Genomic DNA, 6,406 nt, shown 5'->3' with positions numbered 1-6,406 from the left:
GAACTTGTAGCTGACTTTGCTTTTATCAAGAGGTTGGGCTAGAAACCTCCTGAGGTCCTGTTCAAGCTGAATTATCCTAAGATCCTATAATCATATGACAGATGATGTAGGTTAAAAATAACAAGACAGGGCCTGACAAATAAGAAGAGAGAGAGGAGAGTCTGGCTCAAGGAGATGGACTTAGGAGCTCTTTTCTGTGTTTAGCCCCTTCTTTCTTTTGCTGCACTGTGGGGAGTCAGGTCTTTCAGACCTAGCTCCTCTGAGGCATTTGGCAACTGGACCTCTTTCTCCCCACTTGTATCAACATCACAGCAATAGTGTGTAGACACCTAGTTATAGCCTGTAAAGACGGGAAAAGACAGATGAAGAATGGGAAAGATGGAAGGCTTTTAGGAATGATGATCTGCATATCATACAGATACAACAGTATATTCCAATATTTAAGAGGTTCAGTCCTTCTTTGGCAGCATTTCTATCAATCTAAGAATATCAGAGCAGATACTGAACTTGAAGTGAACCATATGCTTCTGGATTTGACTTTATCAAAGGTGTTTTAATTTGCAGACCCAGAAAGTGTGGAGAAGTGTGTGATCTGCATATCTCCTTGTTGCTGTTGCCATGGAACTCTTGTAACCAGAGACTATAGAAAGAGATACATGAATAGTCTACTTAGATATCCGATGTTCTCAATGATATTTTATCCTTCAGAGGTCAGATTGCATGTTCAGTCCAAGATAAAGTGGCAGGTACCCATTCTCAAATGATGCAGTTTGGAGAAAAAAGCCAATGGATGTCTGAAATGCACATGAAGGAGCTGGTTTAGGCAAAGGATTTTGTTTTTAAAAAATTCAAACAAGGGTGCCTGTAGCTACATCTCTGGTTTCTATGAAACCTCTAGAAGTTCATCACCTCTTAAAACCAACTATATTCTTGTTTAATGTGAATGTGAAGTGCCTAACTTTGGCAACCAAATTTATTTTTGCCTGAATACTTTCAATTAACACTAATTAGTCATTCTGACTAAAGAAGGAAGAGTACAATTGCTTTCATCTTAAGCTTTCAGTCTTTGATTAGAGGTTGGCATGCAACCTGGCCAGAAGCTAGAGTTCACATCCACAAATCTTGGGGTAAAGTCATCACTGAATTACATGCTATATTTATCTCTCTATATATCTTTCTCTGCACAGTACATATAGTGATGGCAGTGAATTTTGTGAAGTTACTCTATCTCTCCAATGCTGTAGGAATAAAATATGACCCTGTGCCTCTACAGCAAAAGTTTAAAGTCAGGGTTCAAACTTCAAGTTCAGATTCCAAGTCTACAGAACGAGTCCATTACCTAGCTTACAGAAACAGAATCAAACCCAGATTAAGCCTTAGATCAGAATTAAAGATCACACCAACGCGAATGACAGCTGTGGTGATAGCGCACTRTGTGAAATCATGTTTGCTGAGCATCTAAACAGAAGACAAGTAACGTAATAGTTACAGAGAAGGAAGAGAGGGAAGGATCACAAGGGTATCTAGACTTCAAAAAATAGGGAAAAGACCATTTACTTGGCAACTAATACTAGGAAGCAGATGGAAGTTAGCAGCCTTTTACATGGGCAAGGGGTAGCAGTCACAAGTTGCAAAAAAAAAGGGAAATTCCTATTGGATGTATAGAAAAAAAATTCACCATGAGTATGGTTCAGCACCGGAGCAGGTTGCCCAGAGAGGTTGTTGAAATGTCCATCTTTTTAAATTCCCAAAACTCAGCAGGACAAGGCCCTGAGCAGCCTGATCTAACTTTGAGGCTAGCCCTGCTCTGAGCAAGATGTTGGCCTAGGTGAGATCCTGGGGGCCTCCCCAGGATCCAATGACTCCAGAAGAATCRTAGAGTTTGTCAGCAGGAGACCACAGATCTACCTCACTGGAAAGAATAGATGATATCCAGCTCCTGGTAGCATGGAATAAACCTTTGTATTTCTGATACCTGAAGTAATATGAAGGGCTTCATCTTAYTGTCACATTGTGGTTTCCCAATTCCATATGGTCACAGTGGATTAGATTTGTTTCTCAATGTCTTCTACACTCCTTGCTTCTTTAGGGAGTTTCAACCAGGGAACTAGAGGATGGGGTCAAAGCACTGTTTCCCAACACAGGGAGGCAAATAGTGAATCCACTCTCTGCCCCGGGCAAGCACAGGCAGGACTTGGGGATGCTGCTTCAGCAGGGAGCCTCCAGGTGCACCAGAAACCAGGTGCTGGACCATGAGGTAGCATTACCTTCACTGGCCTGGCCTGAYGCTGTGTGTTGGGTGTGGGCTGCAGGTGTTATCAGCTGTGTAAGATATGGGAACATACGTTGAGCAGAAAGGTTCTGTGCCAGGGTATTTTTTAGGAACACTGCTTGGCATGAGCCAAAATTATGCCAAAGACCAGTTTAACCATGTGGATCCTCACAGACCAGTGTTAGGGCCTGTGCTCCAGACATGCTTCTTTAGTTTGCTTGTACAGACGCATCTCCTCTCATTCTCTCATTGGGTATATTCCTATATACGTTTATGTGCACATGGTAAGTGTGTGATACATAAATCTAATAATCCCCGTCGCATTAGTCTTCCTTTCTGCTCTCATATTTGTTTCCCTCTGGCTTACAACAGGCCAAATGGAGTCATGTACCCATCTCACCCCAGTCAGGGCCCACAGACAGAGTTTTCCACACTGCCAGTATACACASCGCCAGGCTGCCCAGTATCCCCGAAACGCTGGCTGCTCTCCCAGCCCAGAGCTAACGGGCTGGAGACGTACCTATGGCCAGCTGCCACTGGGGCTCTGCACCTCCCTGCCCATCTCCTGCTCATGGCATGTGATTAGCTATGATCCCTATAAATGTCTTTTTWTATATATAACAAGGAATATCAAGCCTGTTTGTTGTTCCCTCTTCCAATTTTAATAAGATTATAATAAGGAATATTTTTTTCTTGTTCCTGGTCTATTTAGACCAATTTTGGGGGAGCGGCTGATCTCTCTCTTGATACTGGGGGAGCTGATAGCCATCACAGCAAAACACATAATACTGAATAAGCTCAATGGAGCCTTTGCTTTGAACACTCTTTTTTTCCTCGTTCRCATTTGTTCTTTTTCATCTGAATTGTAATAGGATCAGTGTATGTGTTTAAGAAGCTGTCTGACATCACCAGTCTTCACGCACCTGTCTGCTGGCTGATTAGATTACCGTTTTTTTCCACTCTGCTGCTTAGCACATGATAACAGACATTTCATCATCCCATTACATTAAAACAAAAAAGAGCTGCTCTGGGTCAGATCAAAGGTCTGACCATCCCAATTCCAAAACTGAGCAACACCAAAGAAACAGGGTAAGTGAACAGCATTACAGAAAAGTGGATATTCCTTGTAGGCTCTCCCAGTTTCTAGCAAGTGGACCTGTACGGATTTCATAACCCGAAGGTGGCAGAAGTCRCTGTTTTTAAGAGGCACCAAGGCTCCTGCCTCCCTCAGGGATGGTGGGAAATCTGCAGCATTGATTCCCGCAGTGCGACCATCTGACTTCACTGCTGCAGCCCTGCAGATGAAGCCACTTTCCCGTTTGGGCACTGCATTCAGATCAGGCCCTTGTCCGTGCAAGATCTCAGTCCCTTGTTAATGCAACATCCAGTCCCCCAAAAAAGTCTGTTCAAGCCTTTGTAAGAACTGCTCGGTAAACAGCATGCTAACCTAGGAAACCTGACTCAGGAATTCGCCCAGGGACACACTTCCTCAGAGAACTGATGCTGTCCCACAGAAAAAACAGCTCTTTCCTCCTGCATTGGGAGTCTTTAGGGAAAATACCTTTAATTCTGAGGCACTAAGATACTACAGCCGTAGGGGCCATGGTGCTGTCATTCTAGCATATACTGAGAAAATTTGTTTCTAAATTATTTATAAGAGTAATCCTATATAGGCATTCACTGCAGGTTCAGCTGCAGGATTAAGTCGAAACAGCTATGACAAAAAAAAAAAAAACTTTTTGGTAAGCGTCTTGCTGATGTGCTCAGTTGGTTGGAGACCTGTCTGAAACCATAACCTCTCAGGAAGCAAAGAGCGAGCTGCAAAGCAGGCAGCAGGCTCCTCGTTGCACTGGCGTCTCGGCCCTGAATTAGCAGAAACTTGCAAGCAACTATTTAACCAGCACATGCCGTCTTCTGGGCTGGTGGGAGTTCGCATAACTGTGCAAAGCCCTCCAGGCTGGGATCTTCCAAGCAACTGTCGCATTTATCAGTGTCTAAAGCACTGGAACATCCTATCTACCCTTCCCCGACCCCATAAAACAGCATCACTAGTGAAGTCAGATAGCATCATTAGTTTCTTTAAGGGTTAAAAAAATAATCCACAGCTGCTGCCAAGAGGAGGCCAGAAGAACTAAACAGCACAGCGTAAGAGCCAGAGCAGAGATACAGAGCTAAATCAATCATCTCAACGCACCACGACGAGAGCGTATRCATACAGAGCGCGCGAGCGGGCGCTTTGTTTGGGTAGCTAATGTTCCCTGGCCGCAGAGCAAGAACTTCTCCTTTGGGTTATTAATGCCACTCTAAATATTTATAGCGAGATCCTAGCCAGCTGGTGAGGCAGCGATGGCAGGGCTYGGGGAGAGGACGGCGCGCTTTCCCCCGCGCCCCAGTGCAATCGTCTGCATTGTCCTTTCAGTCGGGAAAYGGCTGCGCATTGCTGAGTTTTCCTTAAAAGTGACTCATGCACAGGAGGCGAGTCCAGGGGCTCCTTCCCTCGGCCTCCCGCACCTCGCTTGGCCGAGTTGTGCCCACACGCACACATGCACTGTACAGGAAGGGATGAATCTACAGCCTCCAAAAAGGTGTGCCAGACCAACCCCACCAGCATCTAACACCGGTCTGGGCCTTCGGGGCTCCATCTAGCCTGCAGGTCTGGCTGCAAGACTGAGTCAAAAAAAAACTATGACTAAAAAATAATTTGCGTAACTATGTTGGTAAGCATCTTGCTGATGTGCCCATTTGGTTGGAGAGCAACTGCGTTGCTCTGCYGCACCGCAGTGTCCCTGGGAGAGGCCACACGTGGCATGGCCTGTGCTGCAGAGCCACTGGTTTCAGAAGAACAGCCTGCCCTGGGCCCTGCGGGATTTGGGGTTAGACACGAGGCTGCGAGCGCCAGCACCACCTGGGAACTGCCGCACGGGTGCAGGGGCTCCCAGCGGTCTTGCTTGTCCACCTYGCTGTGCTGAGGCACGGACAAGACTCGCCAGGGAGCTTTGGCTTTGCAAAAAGGCAGAGGAGTTTTGCTTTAACCTTGTGTTTCCCCGCGGGAGCRATGCATAGACATGCCATTTTGGATTTGGTCCCATCCCAAATCAAAGGGAGGGATTTCAGGGCAGGCGAGAGGCAGCYGGTGCTGTTTCTCCTGAAAGGCCCAGGGCTTTGGCAGGGAGCTGGCATACATGACAAAGGACCTGCTGGAGACCCTGGTCCTTCTGCCATGGCAGATGGGGCCCAGCAGGGCTATGAGGGGTCTCCAACAGTACCAGGCATGGATTTAGGCTTGTCATCGTGGATACCTCCATGTGTCAAATGCAGATGCCTGCATGTGGTCCAGGCAGCTGAGCACTTAGAGCCAGCAGAGGTTTAATCGGGGGTGCCCAGTAAGCCATTCACCYGCCCAGATGCAGGTGGGACTTACCGGTGACCCAAATAAGTCTTCACACTTCCCTGTGTTGCCTAGACCTCACCGAGTGTAATGGGAGCTTGGACACCTTGTTCACATCTGCACTGAGAGACCCCAGTGTGGTGTCTCCATGGCAGCYGAGTGCCACCCCAGGAGCCAGGTACCAGGGTCATTTTCCAGCTCTGACATGGACCTGCTACATCGTTTCCTCCTTGCTTTGCTCCCTGGTAATGCCCAGCTCCTCGGGGCACTGCGAAGTGTCCTGGCTAAGGCCTTCAAAGAGAGCTGAGCTCCTTACGCAGTGGTTTTCCAAGCCAAGTATCAAGCAGCATCGCAAAGATAAATTGCTTGAAGAGCGAACTGTGGTCTCTGCCATGCCCACCAGCCGCTCTGCCTGGGGCAAGCACTGCTGATGGTGGGGGCAGGCGCTTTCGAGAGGCGGATGCTCCCCAGGTGTCTCCTTAGGATGGAGACACAGTCTGTCCCACGAGGCCGCCTGGAAGCCCTTCTTTCTCCACGAAAATACGTGACGGCGCGTTACCTAACGCCAGGCGTTTCAGACTGTTTACAGGCTTCTCGAGTTCCCAGGCACTTTAGGACAGGGTCCTGTTGCTGTTTCCAAACGGCCAGCCAGGACTTTTATAAGTGAACTTTCCTCTCCGTGTCTATTTATTATATGTAAACATTTGCCAGAAAAACACCCCTCGGGCATGCTCAGTCCCGGGCAG

Source organism: Rhea americana, unplaced genomic scaffold, assembly GCF_003343005.1.
Source record: "Rhea americana isolate MKP2758 unplaced genomic scaffold, rheAme1 scaffold_0, whole genome shotgun sequence".
NCBI lineage: Eukaryota > Metazoa > Chordata > Aves > Rheiformes > Rheidae > Rhea > Rhea americana.
This window is presented reverse-complemented; position numbering follows the sequence as displayed.